The sequence below is a fragment of the Rhea pennata genome, chromosome 1 (genome assembly GCF_028389875.1).
Source record: "Rhea pennata isolate bPtePen1 chromosome 1, bPtePen1.pri, whole genome shotgun sequence".
Lineage (NCBI taxonomy): Eukaryota > Metazoa > Chordata > Aves > Rheiformes > Rheidae > Rhea > Rhea pennata.
This window is the reverse complement of record NC_084663.1, coordinates 110111569-110129182: the sequence shown is the minus strand read 5'-3', so window position 1 is coordinate 110129182 and position 17614 is coordinate 110111569. Positions and strand designations below refer to the sequence as shown.

The following is a 17614-nucleotide window of genomic DNA, read 5'->3' as shown; positions in this document are numbered from 1 at the left end:
TTGGAACAAAATCTCATAAAAGTAAATGCTTGTACTTTTCAAATATCTTCTAAAGTCATTTTATACTAAGGGCACACACACACTAAGTAACTGAATACTGAGGGTTTCTGTATATCTGAAATACTGTGTTTCCATCTATGAAATGGACAAGGGGAACAGGCAAAGACACTATAAACAATTACACAAATTTTAATGTTTCCTTCCTCTTGTTCATAGCTTAAAATACAAGGCTGTCAAGCATGCAGTTTATCGACCAGAGCATTTAAAAATAAGCATACAAAACACAAAGCAGCCACCAGACAGGAAAAACAGTAAAAGCTAAGAGCTTATTCACTGGATGACGCATACCGTTCTGTGACAGAGGAATACTTTTATTTAACAACCTGGTATTCCTTCAACGGAGACAAACAGCTGAATCAGAAGCGACATAATAGGAAGACAGGCAAGATGACCATTTCTTTCCTCACAGAATAAAAAACCAAACCAAACCAAACCCCCAAACCATTATCATGTGAAACAGAAAAGATCTTCTCGAAACACAAAGTCAACAGGCAGACAAGCAGGTGTTTGCATTCTCTGCAGTTTAACTCATGGATTTCATTGTGTGCTTCATAGAAAGAAAAACAGTTTCATTTGGAGATCTTACAGGGAAACAAAGAATTTCAGCAAGGAGCCCTGATAAACATCTTACACTGCTAAACATCTTCACCAGAAGAGAGAGAAAAATCTACCCCGTTGTAAGCAACCATGGACATCTTTTGTTCCCTGATAAATATTTGTCTTTGTCTTTTGTGATAAGGTCTGCTGCCTTCGCTTCACACAAAAAGGGCCTGGTTGTTTCTGTATAGAAAACGTTTAATTAAGATCATTTCCGATTTTCTAGCCCCCTGCGTGCTGAAGTAAAAGGCAAGCAATAAGGTAGAAAAACCGGCACCCGCTGGCCCTAAGCAGGCTCGAACAAACGACCTGCAGCTCCCAGGCAAGGAAACATGGGCCCCCCTGCCGGCTGCCGACGGCGAGGGCGCCAGCCCCGCGGGCCGCCGCCGCCGCCAACGGCCGCGCCGCCGCCCGCCAACGGCCGCGGCCGCGCGAGGCCTGGCGCGGAGCGCCGCGGCGGTGGCAAGGCCCTGCCCGGCGGCCCGCCGACGGCCCGCGCCAGCAGCGCCGGCGCTGCCTCCGCGCAAGGCAGCGAGCGTCTGCCGGCGCCGCAGCACGTGTCTCGGCATCGCCCGCGGCTCTGAGGGCGAGCGCGGCGCGGCTAAGCCTCAGAGGGAAAGCTGCGGCAGTACACGCGGGGCTTTGAGCTGCCGAGCGGGGAGGGGGCGAAAAAGAAGGTGGTCGCTGCTGTAGTTAATGCTGTGGCTGTTTCTTTCGGTGGGATGAGAGCGAGCTGCTGTTCACACTACATTTTTAATCCTTGTGAAAGCAGTCTGCACTTTAGGATTTGCCTCTTTTTGTCACAGTTTTCGATTTCACAAACATAAAAGCCTGCATAGTAAAATGAAGAGCTTTAACTATTCTTAAATTATTCTAACTTACTCTGTTTACCAAAAGCCGTGTCAGCTTCTAAAGATTCTTGCCAATAGTAGTCCTCAGAGGACTCTACCTATTTTATTTGCTGGAGTTAGTTAGAATTCACAGAATAGTTCCCACTGCTATAGTATTTCTAGATATTGAAAAGAAGATCTAAGAAGCAAAACCATAAAATCACAGAATCGCAGATACCGTGATACTGTATTTACACACACAAACTACTTCACATCCAAATCATCTGCACTTTCCTCTTACTAAAATCAATGATTCTTTTACTAAAACTAATGCTCCTTATTTTGTTCATAGCCTGCAGGACCCAATCCTGAAATGCTCCTGCATTTAACAACATCGTTCAATGGGAAACACTGGCAGCCCCAACCACTCCACAGTTAGCTCCCTGTATATCCTAATTCCTTCTGGACGATGCAGCTGCACACGACTACAGACTTCTTCCTTCTCTCTGTGTGAAATTTTGCTAAGACATACAGGCAAGAACGCTCATCCTGAATGGCAAGAATTAGCATCAAAAAAAAAAAAAAAGTCATATGAGGAAGAAGAAATTGGGAAACTTCACTGATAAGTACATGCAAAATGAGGAGAGGATCATTCCCACGATCAAATACATGACACAGGAGATGAGCTCCTATGTGGACATGACAGAGTCCTCCTAGATTTTCATTTGGTTAAATATTCAGAAAGCACAAAGTCATTTTTTTTCCTTCGAAGCCTAGCACAATAAAATACATTTTTTAAAAAGCTGTACCAGCTTTCAGAGCGCACTGCTTATTTTTTTCTTTCTTTCCTCCAGGAATATCAAAGGTTTTATTTCATGAATGAATTTCAGGATCTTTTAGTTTTTCACTGTGTGACACTAAAGACGACACCATAAACAGAAATAGGTGGTTAACAAAAACAAATCAAAGTCATTCTATCTTTCTCTGGCCATCTGTCTCCCCATAAATGCATATGAAAAAATTAAAATTTGTTCAGAGCAGCTACATTAAAAGTCTATCACATTACTGTCTCAAGAGAAAAAAGCAAACTCAAAAAGTGCTAACAGTATCATCCTACCTGCCGTTCAGGCAAAAATAAGAAAAACACAACATACAAGAAAGACAGCAAGCTGATAAACTCTGGATTAGCACAGTGAAAATGAATCGAGCCCCCTTCAGAAGAAACAAGTTACTCCTCTAGGTACCAACACACCAAGAGTATGATTACAGCTCAACTTGAAATTACAGTACATAGAATACTGTACACCTCTTGCTTGTACCACGTTTGCTTATCAAAGCATTCTTTCAATACAAAGTATTTTTTATGATCCCATAAATATTTTGCTTAAAGTTTTCAACTCAAAAAGTTAAATGTACCTTACTTCAGGCTGCTTTGCATAGTCTGATTTCATAGTCATCAGGTACTAATTCAGTTTAAGAGCTACTTTTATTATTATTATTATTTTTATTTCCATTAGTAGTTTTAAGTTAGATTCTGATAAAGTCTTGATCTTCCTAAAACTGAAACGTGAAACTAACGTTAGTTTTGTTAGCAGCACCACAAATTTCACAGGAGCAAATCAAGGCAACCCTATAGGTTGTATGTAGGGTCAGTACCTAAAAGACAGTATTTTTAAAGAACCATGATACAAAATCTTTGATACATCTCTGTTTTGTCCATCTGTGAGCACTGGGATACATTCACATTTTTATAAGGAAGGAAATTCTCTGATAAATGACAAAGCATCACAAACACAATACTGTCTTTTCAGCAGTTTGTGTACATTCAACAACACAGACAGCCATAAATAAGACCAAAGAGTGTAATGGGATTAATCCAAGATTATCTTAATTGATCCTCTCCATAAGTACAGTGAAACCACATTCACTTAAGGGCATTCAAGAGGATAATGAATAAGTAGGAATTACCTGACTTTAATGTCAGCACAGAGCTGACAATATGAAACAGCCATGCAGAACACTGGACCCAAACTGAACTAAGATAAAGATTAAAAGCGTCTATCACTTACAGAGGACCACCAAGGCACCCAATTATGTTTTAACTTTTGTTTATGTAGCAGGATAGATAAAGATAGTTGTAAACTGAGACTACTTCCATTTTCTGGGAATACAATTTTTATTATAAATAATTAAATAAATATCTTTTCCAAGAAAAGTTATATAAAGCCTTTTCCAAAGGTGATCTGGTTTTTGCCTACGAACTCTGAGGTTAGAAGAGAGAAGTTTTCATTTGCTAAAAGCATGCAGCAATTTTTAAGTGGCTCAATACACTGAAGAAATAAGGAAGTGCACTTAGTTTCTACACCAATATCTGGCCATTATTTAAATAACACATCACTAAAAACCATTAACTCTTAATATTCAGGGAAAGCTTGAAATTTCACTATAAGAAGCTATGGATCGTAAGTTAACCTTATCTTGAGGAATTAACCTTATATTAATGAACTCAATAGGACAAAAAAAGAAACATAAACAAAACATGCTGCCTCTCACTAGCAGGTCAGGCATGTTCTATACAGAACAGAAAAACATTTATAGCAAGTTTTTCCCAGAAATAATTTCTGGGATTAGATGATAATTGTTACTGTTATTTTGGTTGTATTATATATTCATGTTATTGATAGTTTTGATGTGCTTTCTTTTAATTTGTCATTTAGATGCTGTTCACATCATAGATTCCTGATCATCCAGGATTTTATCTTCTGAATAAAGATGTATATAAAGACACTGCCTGAGTATGCAAGAATGGGGTTAGGAAAGCTAAAGCCCACTTGGCACTCACTCACCAGTCCCATCTGGTAAGGGCATCATGAAGGGCAACAAGAATGGCTTCTACAGGTGTATCAGCATCAAAAGTAAGACTAGGAAAAATGCAGGCTGGCTGCTTAATGTAGCTGGGGATGTGGTGGCAAAAGAGCTGGAGAAGGCTAAGGTAGTCAATATTGTCTTTGCCTTAGTCTTTATGGGTAGCATTGGTCTTCAGTAATCTCAGGCTTCTGAGACCCATCAGAAAGTCTGGAGCACGAAAAACTTGCCCTTGGTGGAAGAGGAACAGGTTAGGGAACATTTAAACAACCTGGACATACCTAGGTCCCTGAGTGCTGAGGGAGCTGTCTGATGTTACTTTGAGGCTACTCTCAATAGTCTTTGAAAGGCTGTGGTGATTGGGAAGGTTCCTGAGGACCAGAAAAAAGCTAATGTCACTCCTGCCTTCAAGAAGAGCCAAAAGGAGGATCTGGGCAACTGTGGGCCTGATAGCCTCACCTCAGTCTCTTGGAAAGTGATGGGGAAAATCCTCCTGGAAAGCATTTCCAAACATATTAAGAAGGTGACTGGGAGCAGCCAGCATGGATTTAAAAAAGGGAAATCATGCCTCACCAATCTGATAGGCTTTTACAATGAAATGACTAACTTGGTGGATTAAAGTAGAGCAGTGGATGCTGGCTATCTTGACATAGATAAGTTGAGGAAGTATGGACTACATAAATGAACAGTGAGATGGACTGAAAGCTGACTGAACTGCAAGCCTCAGAGGATTGAGACCACTGTCACAGAGTCCAGCTGGAGGCAAGTCACCAATGGGGTACACAAGGGATCTCTACTGGGGCCAGTATTGTTTAGCATTGTCATTAATGACAATTAATTCCTGGGTAACAGGAAGAGTGTACCCACAGCAAGTCTGCAGATGATACAAAAGTAGAAGGAGCTGTTGGTACGCTAGATGGTTGTGCTGCCCTTCAGAAGGACCACAACAGGCTAGAGAAATAAGCAGACAGGAGCCTCATGAAGTTTAACAAGGGAAATGCCAAGACCTGCATCTGTGGAGGAATGACCCCATGCACCCATATAGACTGGGGGCTAACTGTCCAGAAGGCAGCTTTGCAGAGAAGGTCCTGGTGGACAAGTTGACCATGAGCCACCAGTGCACCCACGCAGCCAAGAAGGCAAACAGCATCCTGGGCTGCATTAGGAAGATCATTGCCAGCAAGTCAGGGGAGGTGATCCTTCTTTTTTTCCCAACCCTGCTGAGACCCCAACTGGAGCACTGGTTCACCAGTACAAGAGAAAGAGTGACACGCTGCAGCAGGTCCGGTAAAGGATAACAAAGATGAATAAGATATTAGAGCATCTGGCATACGAGGAGAAGCTGAGAGATCTGCACTATTTAGCCTGGAGAAGAGAAGGCTTAGGGGAATCTTACCAATGTATATAAATACTTGATGGGGGGACAGTAAAGAAGATGGAGCCAAACTCTTCTCAGTGGTGCCCAGTGACAAGACAAGAAATAATGGGCACACACTGAAATACAGGAAATTTCACTTAAACGCAAGAAACAACTTTTTTACTTTCAGGATGGTCAGGCACTGGAACAGACTGCCCAGAGAGATTGTGAATTCTCCATTCTTCAAGATACTCAAAATCCAACTGGATATGGCCCTGAACAACCTGCTGTAGCTGACCCTGCTCTGAGCAGGGTTGAACTAGACAATCTCCAGAGCTGCCTGCCAACCTCAACTATTCTGTGTGATTCTGTGGTTCTGTATGTTAGCCACTATGATAAACTTCATGGTAGAACACAGACAGCTCTGTCCACTGTTTACCAGAACTATGTCTATTAAATTATCCAGACTGGAGAAAAAAAGAAATCAAAAAGAACTTGGCAATAGAAAAGTGGGTACAAAGCTACTAGAGTGAAAACAGAGTTGGGTCATGCACAAAAAAAAAGAGAGAAGTCAAATTAGACTTATACTCTGAATCACATACTGGAGTGAGTCCAGTGCAGGCCACCAAGCTGGTAAGGGGCTGGGGCACCGGATGTACGAGGAGGCTGAGGAAGCTGAGCCTCTCCAGCTTCCTTCAGAAGTGAAGGCTCAGAGCTTCCCACTGTCTACAGCTGCCTGATTAGAGGATAAGAGAAGCTGGAACCAGGCTCTTCTCAGGGGTGTACAGCAGCAGGATAAGAAGCTACAAACAAGTTGAAATATAGGAAATTATGATTAGATATAAGGGAAAAAAATTACCATGAGAAGGGTCAAACCCTGGCACATGCTGCCCAAAGAGTTTGTGGGATATCCATCGTTGGAGGTGTTCAAAACTCAACTGGACAAGGCACTGAGAAATCAGCTCTAATTAGACCTCCTTTGAGCAAGCTGGACTGGAGACCTCCATAGGTCCCTTCCTCCCTCAGTTATCCTATGATTCTGGGATCACCATGACTACAGAAAGAGTAAGAACATAACTCATGGGCAACCTTTCAAGCATAAATAAAATAGACTACACCTAGGAGCTTGGAACTTGTTTTTGATAAAACTTAAAAAAAATGTATTTCCTAAAAGGCCATGAACCTCTCCTCTTTCAGATTTGTTACTGAGAATCACCTCTGCAAAACTGTTTGTCAAAATACTGGTTTCAAAGATTTAGAGATTTAGATAACTGACACTTACTTTGTACTTCTTTTATTAAATACAAAAAATTGCACATATATGATGCCAAATTTTCACATATGAAGTTACTTACCATTGTCATGTTTGATTGTTATCCTCTCAGAATAGCAATATTTTTTCTTACATATGTTTAAAGAGCCAAGTGCTATCAAATTCTGATAAACGCTCTTGGATGTAGCACAGGATACATTACTAATAGTAAGAGAAGTTGCACCATAAAAGCAAAATGAAATAGAATAAAACAGTATTAATATCAGAATAATTTTGAACTCTGAATGCCAGAGCTGTTGTACTTTGGATTCTAGGTATTATGTGTATGGTTACTTTGGTGCTGCCCTGACAACTTTCCCCCACAAATTCAAGGACTAAAAACACATACAAAAATTAAGTGGCCAATTAGATAATATTTCGGGGGGGGGGGGGGTAGAAGTGACCCTAAAAGGAAATTCAAACATAGATTTCCAAAGGATTTTTCATTCCACACTCTTACTGGCATAAATAAAACTTGCATTTCTTGCCACTATGCTTGATGACATACAAACACATTAGAAAAATTTCCCTACCCTGAAGACTTATATATTTTTTAGCCACCTGAGGAACCTCTAAATCAGTGGTTTAATTCACTGGCTAGTGTTTCAGAGAGTTCCTGAGAGCTATAGGAGTTAAGTTAATTTTCCTGAGGGCTTGAGTTTCAGGTTACATTCTTGTTTGAGAGAAATACATTCCAAATGTCATCCATGTGCTTTCCTCTGCCAAGCAATCCCTTGCAGGCATCATCCTGCACATCCTTTACTAAATGGGCATCTTCATTCTTTCCTACTAGGCTTTTCTTCCAAAAGATTAATTTCCAGACTTCCCTGTTTGCTTTCTGCAGAGCTTGTATTCCCAATCTACTTCTCTACGAAATCGTTTGTTTCAGGCTATCTTTGATATCTCTGCTTTGAAAGGGGCAGCTTATCCTGAAACAGGATCCAAAGATAAATTGGGTTTTATTTACCCAATTAGACAGGAGTTTCATGTACAAGCACCCCAAAGGAGAAGGTCTGATTTTTATTCTTAAAAAATAATTTAAAATATGTACCATTTACAGCTATTTAACAGTATTTTTAGGATACTCTTCTCTCTTCTGGTTCATTTTATTCTAAGCCTTTAATATGGCCCCTTACTCATACCGCAAATTTATGTGATAGTAAGTGTGAATAAATCCACTGTAATAATTTATGCCCACATTTTGCCATTGCCTCTGTTAGCTGTAACTCTGATCTTGCGACCTCACCATTTCACTTAGGACCAAATTCAACAATTGAATGGTTCAACATAAGCAAATCAGTTTGCAGGTCGAGAGATTCCTGTTCTGAACCTTTTTCCTTCAGTTTTCCACAAACTACAGAATATCCTGGGCAGACCACAGAACTGTTGTCAGAGTTCAGCATTAAGTCTGCTCAGGAAACAAGCTGGATATGCAAAACTCCTGGATCTTGAAGTTTTCAAAAACCTGCTGAAACCTAAAGAGACCAACTAAGCCCTTGAGAGACTAACTGAAATGTAAAATAAGAAAGTCAAGCTGGTGGTAGCTAGAGCACCTTTACAAAACACTGAAGTACAGCCCCTTGCAAATCCAGCTATTTTTTCTTCAGTGTATTCCATATAGATTTGAAACACAGTGAAGAGCAGATTGCACTCCTCATGGATATAACTGCTTTTTAGTTGAACAAACTTCAGTATCATTAAGTTATACGTTATTATTTCAATGTTGTAATTAATTATCACCACCCTAAAATGAAATAAATGTTCAGTATAACCACTTACAATTGGTCTGAAGAGAACAATCTGATATTTGGTCCAGAATAACTGAAACAAATATCAATTTTTATTCCTAACTACAGTATTTATTTGAAGCACTCTTGTACTTGTCCAATTCTAATTCACATTTCCAGTTCTGGGCTTTCTTTCCTTGCATATACAAATATATATACATATATCCCTCAAACAGTACTAACCTAATTAACTTCCTTCCTTGTCTAGTCCATGTTAAAGCCAGACCAGAAGCACAGTCACTGAGAGCACAGGAAACATATAGTCCTCCTGCTTTCAGTTCTGGACTTCTCCACCAAAATCCAACTTTGACTGCAGCCAGTGCAGCCACTCCATTGAAGTGGCAATCAGCAGTTCAAAGCTAAGCTATATTTTTTTCAGTGTGGAAAGAATATAATTTTTTTTTTCAATCTCTTTACTCAGCATGCAAAACTGAACTATTCTGAAAACTTACAGCTTGACCAAATTGAAACAAATTTCTACAGTGCTATAAAAGGCACCTTTCCCTAACATTCTTCTACATTAAATGAAGGACAGAAGAAACTTCCCAGAAGACATCACCTGAATGTTAAGGGAAGGAAGCGTGTCCTCTAACTTTATGGGCAGAAAGGGAAGTGTAAGGAAGATGCAGAATTTTAACTTAAATAATTACAGTTTGCCAGAATCATACGATAGATTGAAAGCGGGGCCTTTTGTGGAAGATGCTAGGCACCATAAATAGGCAACACTTGCCAGCCTGACAGCAAAACCACTGGTAACCTGGATCATACAGAATAGGAATTGTGAGCAACTCTATGCTGAGTATCTTAGAACATAAAATAAATTTAAATACAAAAAAATACATTAAAAAATATAAATCTGTATATCAGAAGGCCTATGCACCAGGAATACAGGAGCTGAATAATCTCTACAGCTTTTAGCAGCAAGTATATAGTAATCAACCCTCAGCGTTTTTAAGAACTGTGTACATTATTTGACACTACTTTTTTAAAAAGCAGTTCTTTCAGGTGTATATTTACTTAAAGCATGAAGCAAAAAATAAGCCATTGCCCTTCCTTCATCCAAGTCGTTAACTTCATACTAGTTAAGTAATAACAACACATTAATGCAGCTACCCCTTACCATTCATGGCGTAGACTTAGTTTTTAAATGGTGACTTGTTTTTCCAGATACGCAGTGTAAAATCCCTAAAGACCTAGAAAAGGAAGGCAATAAAATGCAGTTAGAAAAATACATGCTTTACTAAGTTTAACTTGAGGTCTGTTAATTTTATATGATTTCTATTTTGAGATCTAGTTGAACATATCAGTTAAAGGCTAATTTAAATGAGGTAATGATTGAGGCCTTCTGAATTTTCAAGATTTATTTATTGTGCTCATAAAGGCAAACATAGCTACATTAAATCCTTCATTGTGTCACATGGCAATGTGGCAGTCATAGGTACCTTCAAGGAATCAGACTCAACTCACCTGATCATATTATTTAGGAATGAGTAATTTCTGTATCACTTCAATACACCTCTTTTTGAGAAGACACTGATAATATTCTTTTATATTTATCTATTAATTTTCCTAGTGACAACACAGATAGGTCTAAGGCTACTAGAGCACAATTCATTTGAATATTAAAATACTCCATATCTACTTGGTCAATTAACACATAAACTCATATTTCCATTTGTAAACATGTATGTCAAAGTAGATACGATAAAATAGTAGTTATTACAAGTCAGAATAAAAGCAATGCTCTCCTTAACATAAAATAACAGTTTAAAAATGCACTTGTCTTTTAAGCTCTTGCCCGATATAATAATGGAAAACTCCTTAATTACACTAAGGAGAACAGAACTTATATTCTCACTTGGAATAATTAAGGTTGTCTCCATTTCAGATCTGATTATTAAATCTCTTTAATTATAAGATAAATAAATTGATCTACATACTTTCTATAATATGTTGAGCATCTCTCTTAACCACATCCCAGTTTAAACTAATGAATCTCATAAGATGTACAGAAATCAGGCTGCAAATAAGAAGCTATAATATAACCATTTTCCTCAAGTAGCTTTGAACACAAAATGCTTCGTTTGTTTTGGGACACATTCAACAGGAAAGCTGGCACCAGAGGCATACAAAAGGCCAAAGAGGAAGAAAAATCAAAAATGAGAAAAATATTTATAACACCGATGGAAAACATCTTACAAAGCCAGCACTGCTGTTTGATTTATAAACTGCAGGTATGTTTCAAAGTAACCTACAAGAAATTTCAAGCAATCTGGACTGCTTTTAATTTTATTTTAATATTCAGAGAAACATAAAAGATTATTAAAACAATAATTGTAACATCCAGTATTTCAAATTATTCTATGCATTTCTTAAATCTTCATTTTACTAGTATGACATCCACCACATGCTTTTGCCATTGAATAAGAAGCTATGTGTAACCAGTAACTAAAGCAAAATAAATTGGAGAACTAAACAAATCAAGTATCTCGTCCTATAAAAGAAGGCACACATGTACACACATGCGCGTGCACACACACACACACACACACTGCACTTTCCTTAAGAAATCATCACAGCATGATCTCCAGGTACGCGTGTTCGCTTGTGGAGTGCTAACACCGTGTATAATGGAGACTGCGGAGTGGAAATATCAGCAGAGATCAACCACTGTAAATCTTTTTGCAAACACTGGAACTGACACAACTAATTAAACTGGTTCATGTAAGGAACAGGCAAGTCCATAAACACAGCAGAATGACAAGTAATTCAAGTAGTTAATTCGCATAACAAAAAGCAAGTCCATAAAGTTGTTTCCAATTCAACGCTACCCTTAAGAAGGGTGGTCTCCCTAAAAGAGAGCATGAAGAAGCAGTAGGGGTCATCAGCACAGCATCAGATAGTACATGACATGGGTGTGAATCAACTGTGTTCTCAAAGAGAAGCAGGCTAAAAACTTGCAGAAGGGACATGAGAGGTCCTCTTGTCTATGTGAGGGTCTCCCGCTACCAATTCTTACTTCATGCCTAAATATAACAAAAAGAAATAAATATCCCAGAACAAAGCTCCCAGAGGAGGCTGTCCATTTCTCACCTTTGTATTATTGCTTTTGAGAATTCAAAATGTACTGCTTAGTAAGAGACATACGAATAAAATCCACAGGCTTGAATTTCCAAGTGTCAGTCGCTGAAAGAACCACTTGACAAGGCAGAGCTTTTCGGTTTGTCTGTTTTATAATGAAACAATATAAGCCATTTTCATGTGGGTTTTTTATGTAAGCATGCATGCTGCAAAGATTTTCTTCCTATGTTCTGTCCCAAAGTAAAGTGAAAGTAATTTCATTTTCATGTTAGTTTCAGTACTAAAACAAACTAGACTCCCAACACTGCTTCTTGTCACAGGCTTTGTTTTTGTTCAAAGACAGATTTTGTGAATATTATTGAAATAAGAACTCACTCAAGTGATTTTCTGAGCAAGCAAAAGTTTGATACCATTTCAGGAGAATTTGATGGTAGTTGCTTGGAGAAGAGGGAGAAAGAATACAGATCAAAGAAACAAATGCCCTAGATATTTGACCTGCAGAGTATTTTACTGAGAGCACAAATATCAACAAGATTCAAGCAGAGTAAGAAAATGCAAGTTTCAGGTAGAACTGGATTTTGTCAGGATCTTCTCATGCACCTACATTTTGAAGAATATGAACGTGAAGATTGGCAGAGACATAGGTAGACCTCAGGTACACACAACTGCCAGCTTCATGCTGTTCTATATACTGCAAACACACAGTATAAACTCTATGCACTCAGCCTCATTTTCACTGAAAAAAATGGCTTCTAAAAGAACAGCTGCATTAGTTTTCCACAGCTCTCCACTGTCAACAGCTAAGCCAGCAGTGAAAGCTGTCCAATACATTTACGAGGCAGAGGAAGAAGGAGAAACGTGGAGAAAGAAAAAATTACACCCTTGTGCACTGAGTGGAAAGTTTCACTGCCGTCCTGGGCATCTGTGTTTCACAAGTGCCAACTTGTGTTGCGTAAGCGATTCCTGCAGCCAGCCCTATCAACCTGGGAGGAGTGGATGGAGCAAAACCAGGTCTTCTATGGAATTTCAAGTGACTAGTTACTGCATCTCCAGTTTCTACAAAATATACAGATGTCAAAGAGAAACCTAATGAAATGTTCTTGTTCATAAACATGCGTTGGAGAAGACAGGAAAAAAAAATGCCCAGGAGGTATACCAATAGCATTTAAATACAGAATGTTTCAATATACTGTGCAGTATTTTAGATAATAAAAATACAGAGAAAAATCAACACTGCAGTTGTTTAGAAGACTGTCTCATAGAACATATGAATGCTTCACAATATTTAAATATTATTTTTAAATACCCAAGCTGCAACTTTTGAAAGCATTAGCCAAAAAGATTCAAGGTAACTACTGATGCAGAAGGACAGCAGAAAGGTACTAAAATTATAGGCAAGCACAGTCCAAAATATGTTCATTTTATCAACACCTGAAAGGGAGAAAGCAGTATTTGCGATAAAAGCATTAATACTGTGTTTCCATAGAGATAACTGGTTGGGCTCAGAAGTCCAAATAACTTTTGTCTTGGGGCGTATCTCTTTGCAAAATGAACAAATATGGATGAATAGAAACTTGCTCCCTCATTAACAAGTATTTTCATCAGACAAGGCAGCTTCCAAATTGATTCAACTGATCTACTAAAATGGAAAATCAATTTCAGTAACCTTATAGCTTGTATAAGATCTCTATAGAGCATGTTAGAAGCCGTCTGAAGATGCTACAGGGAGGCTTGTATGTTGTCCATGTGCACCTAAAGCTTGAACAGTGAGAGCTCTTCTATATTGCCAATCTCTTCCTATATATGAAGTAAACCAGATATGTTTTCTGACTAAACTGTTTTCAAAATATTTTGCTTAATGTCATGTAAACAAAAAAGAATAAGATGCAGACCTCAAGGACATTACCCTGGGGCTTTTTTATCACACAGTCATCTAATAGAGGGGCTTCTAAACTCTGAAGTCCCTGGAACAAGCTGACACCACAGAAGGCATATTGAGCAGATGGACTATAACCTGTTTCAGCCAATAATCTCCATGGTCCTAAAACATTAATTTCATCAAAATATGTAGTAAAACCTCATCAACGTGTCCGGGTATTTATAAACTAGGATCCCATTTTATAACCCTCTTAAATCAACATACGTTTAACTTCCATTCCATTCTGCTACTTCTTACATGTCATGCACACAACTAAAGCCTACACCAGAACATCACACACATCTCTTGTCAAAGATAAACATCACTGAATAAGAGTACAAGAGAAAAAAAAGTGTGAGGCTGCTTGTTTATGAACAATATGCTCTCCAATCATAAATGAACATTCAGTCCACCAAACCAGACTGGAGCTGGTCTGAAGTAAAACTCCTGAGAGCATTCCCAAGTGTGGATGTTAGGTCCTCAGGACCAAATGTTTTGCTTTATGATTTTCCTCCTATTGCACTGTATTATTTGCTAATGTAAATAGGCAAACAATACATCAAATTCTAATTATAATTACTTTAAAGAGGCATATTTCAACTTTTAAGATTCATGAGCGTCCAGCACAGTGCAGCTGTTTATGTAAGCATATGCTAAAACTGTAGTGCCAAATCTCTAGTTTGGTTTCAGACATATGAAGCAAACATAAAGCTCAAAAGGCTTGAACAAATGGACCTTTACTACAGCTTACTCAAAGATGATTTGACTTGAACTGTCAGGAGGATTGAGCCAGCAGTACTTCTTGGTACTTCTCAATGTGGACAGCTGTCACATATCCAACACAGTCTACTCCACATCAGCCACACAAATATGAATAAAACCTGGGAATATCAACTATGTAAGTCAAACTGTAGCAATTTATGATTTTTGATACTAACATTCAACAGTCTAGCTTTCTAAAAGTTATCTGTGAAAGCATTTTTTCTGCTTCACAGTATTACTGCTCAAAAGCTTATGTATGTCATTTGTAAAGAAATCTGCATACAAAACATCTGTAACAAACCTAGGATTTGAGCCAGGCAGGCAATTATAAAATACAAAGATAGGTGCCCTGGACTCCTCATTGGCCATTTGACTGACCTGCAGACAGATCTGGCAGCCAAACTGTGTCTTTAAACAGGCTACCCAGGAAAGCAGACTCATTCCACTCCTGTACTCCCCAAATATTTATTCATTTTTCTAAATCCTCATGCTGTGTCCAATTGTTCTTTGGCAAGCTGCAAGGCCAAGAACGTCAGGCCTCAGCTGCCTCTCGGAGGCCTGCACAAGCTGCAGCCATTCCAGGCAGTTTTATTTTTCTTCTGACCTTAGAAACTCCCTTCTGCGTTGCTGGTGAGTCCTTTTGGGCTGAGTTGTCCCAATCTATGCCCTGTATAGGTGTTTCCACAGCATTGGTTTAAGCTGTGGCAATAACTGAAGGCGCAAGCTATACAAATTCCCTGTGCCATGGTACCTCTGTTCTGGAAAATCCTGAGAGATTCAGAGCTCAGCAGATGTTGCTGTGGGGAACAAGCACTAATGACCAAAGAGGCAGTTCTGAAAAAAATACCACCAGGCACCTGTGTTTCCCACAAAGCAGGACAGGCAGGAACTACAAAGTATCTTAGTGGGAGACCAGAGAGAAAACTGTGCTAGGATTTATTTAGAAGAACGGAAATATATGGCAGAGGAAAAAGGTTTCTGAGTTTGCAGTGAGGTTAACCAGCTGTATTGATTTTCATCTCAGTCTCAGCTGCTTTACCTCCCCTCTCATTTCTGATGATTGGCAGTAAATGTATATTTTCCATTACATTAGACTTGTGAGAGAGTTCTCCAAAGGTATCAGACTTTTATGGTGTACCAGTGAAGTAAAATTTGCTTTCATATGATGAGGTCTCTGGGTTGGCTTCTTTCCTCAACTTCATTGCCATTATGACAGGAATCAAACACACACAGGCTCAGAAAACAGACCTCAGAACACACTTTCTATAAAACACTTTCTCTTCATTTTAAAACAGTGACTTTGTGCTATCCTTAGATATAACTACAAATTGCTTTAAGCACTGTAAAGTATTCCATAGCAGCAGATTTCAATGACAGAATGTGAATGCTGAACAGTCAAAAAGTGAAAAAAAATTTGGGTTGTGTGAATACATATTCTTGACTTCTTCATTACATGTTGGCTTTGAAAATCACTGTGCAGACAAATTCAGGTCCCTACACAGGCTAACCTGCAGGGTTAGGACTTTGGTGACAGGCAGTGTAAGTCGATTGCTTACCATCATAAATTTTAGGGAGGAGACTGATGTTCAATTTTAAAAGCAGAACCCTTACCGAGCCCTGGTATGTTTTACATTATCTACTGATGCCTGTTTTATTTTTGTTATCATTCTAATTCCTAGCAACATCTCAAATTTAAACTATCCAACATGCAGCTAACAGTGCATAAGCATGCTCAGCAGATTCCTTAGCTTAGCACTTTGCATTTTTAGTATTAAATTGCACTGTCTATGCTTAATAGTTTATAATGCACTAAAATCAAACTCAGCCTCTTCATGAACTATTACAAAATTCCCTGCCAAATTTGGCTCATCTCTCCCCAGCTGTTTAAACTGCAGAAATCTTTAAAGGTAGTTCACAGAAAGAGCTGCTAGTTAAAATATTGTATTTTTCTAACTCTTCTTAGAAGCTGAGTTGCTAACATTACCTTCTCCTTTCTTCCTTCTCCACAAAAAAAGCTTTCTTTAACAGAACTTCAGCCTGAGCTTCACAGAGGTTACAACTGACAAAAAAAAATCTAAAAACTTGTAAAACTTCTTTACACATATCATTTACTACTGCAGTCACGATAACTGTATGTCATTTAAGAAGCATGTTAGTAGCAAGTTATCTTACACTCTACTTCCTGACTGTAAGACAAAATTTTAAAAAATACTCCTAACATAGGAGGGGATAAGGGAAGGAGTTGCTTTGCTTATTTTGTCACTTATATTGATCTATTTAAAAGAGGCTTTCACAGTAATTTCAAAGAAATCAATCACTTAAAGACAAGCCAATTTTTCTATTTACCCAAGTCAGACAAGGATTGCTTTTCCAATTTTATGTGGACTCTTTAACTGGAGAAAAAAACGGAACAAAAAAAAAAACCCTAAAAATAAAAAGTTGAGGTTGTCTTTTACTTAGCTTAGCATATAAATAGGACAGCAGATTTACAGCTTTGAAAACTCAGCAAATTAGTAGTATAAAACACCATTTCTACCAATCTCCCAAAAGCCATTGATTTTGTATTGACTAGCTAAAGATGTCTCTGTTGATCTTTCATCTCCCTACTATGCTTCGTTCCAATGAGCTTTCATTTTAATCCTCCAAATGCTTCTAATGCATTTAACAGTCTAGCACGTAGCTGCCATTTGTATTTTAACTCAAGAACTGTCACAGGAAGGCACTGAATACAGGAGAAAGAGTCACTCTTTGCTGGCCTTGCTCTTATGTTGCTTCCTAAGTATCTTCTGTCAGTTACTGGTTTTCCCCCTATCCCTGAGGTCAGCGCAGCAGGGAAAGACACCCCAGGCCACAGAGGGACTTTGCCCCCCATTTGGCACAGGGAGCCTCCACCCCATCCACGCTCTCTGTGGTGGTGGCCGAGAAGAGCTCGTACACACCGCAGCCTGCCTGTCACAGAGGCTGCCAGAGGTGCTGACAGACTGGCTCGCAGTGTTGCGAGTCTCAGTGACGGTGGGTAAAGCAGCATCTGTAAGCCCCACGATC

At 38.9% G+C, this 17614-nt stretch overlaps 1 long non-coding RNA gene across 13 annotated transcripts in view; it reads right to left on the bottom strand.

Annotated features, from left to right (window-relative positions):
* The window catches only part of LOC134152437 (uncharacterized), a 377211-nt gene that overhangs the window by 322066 nt on the left and 37531 nt on the right, over window positions 1–17614 (bottom strand). For all 13 annotated transcript variants that reach the window (XR_009961013.1, XR_009961014.1, XR_009961019.1 and 10 more), the window contains exon 2: window positions 9929–10001. This is a non-coding gene — a long non-coding RNA (uncharacterized LOC134152437). The remainder of the gene's footprint in view (window positions 1–9928; window positions 10002–17614) is intronic.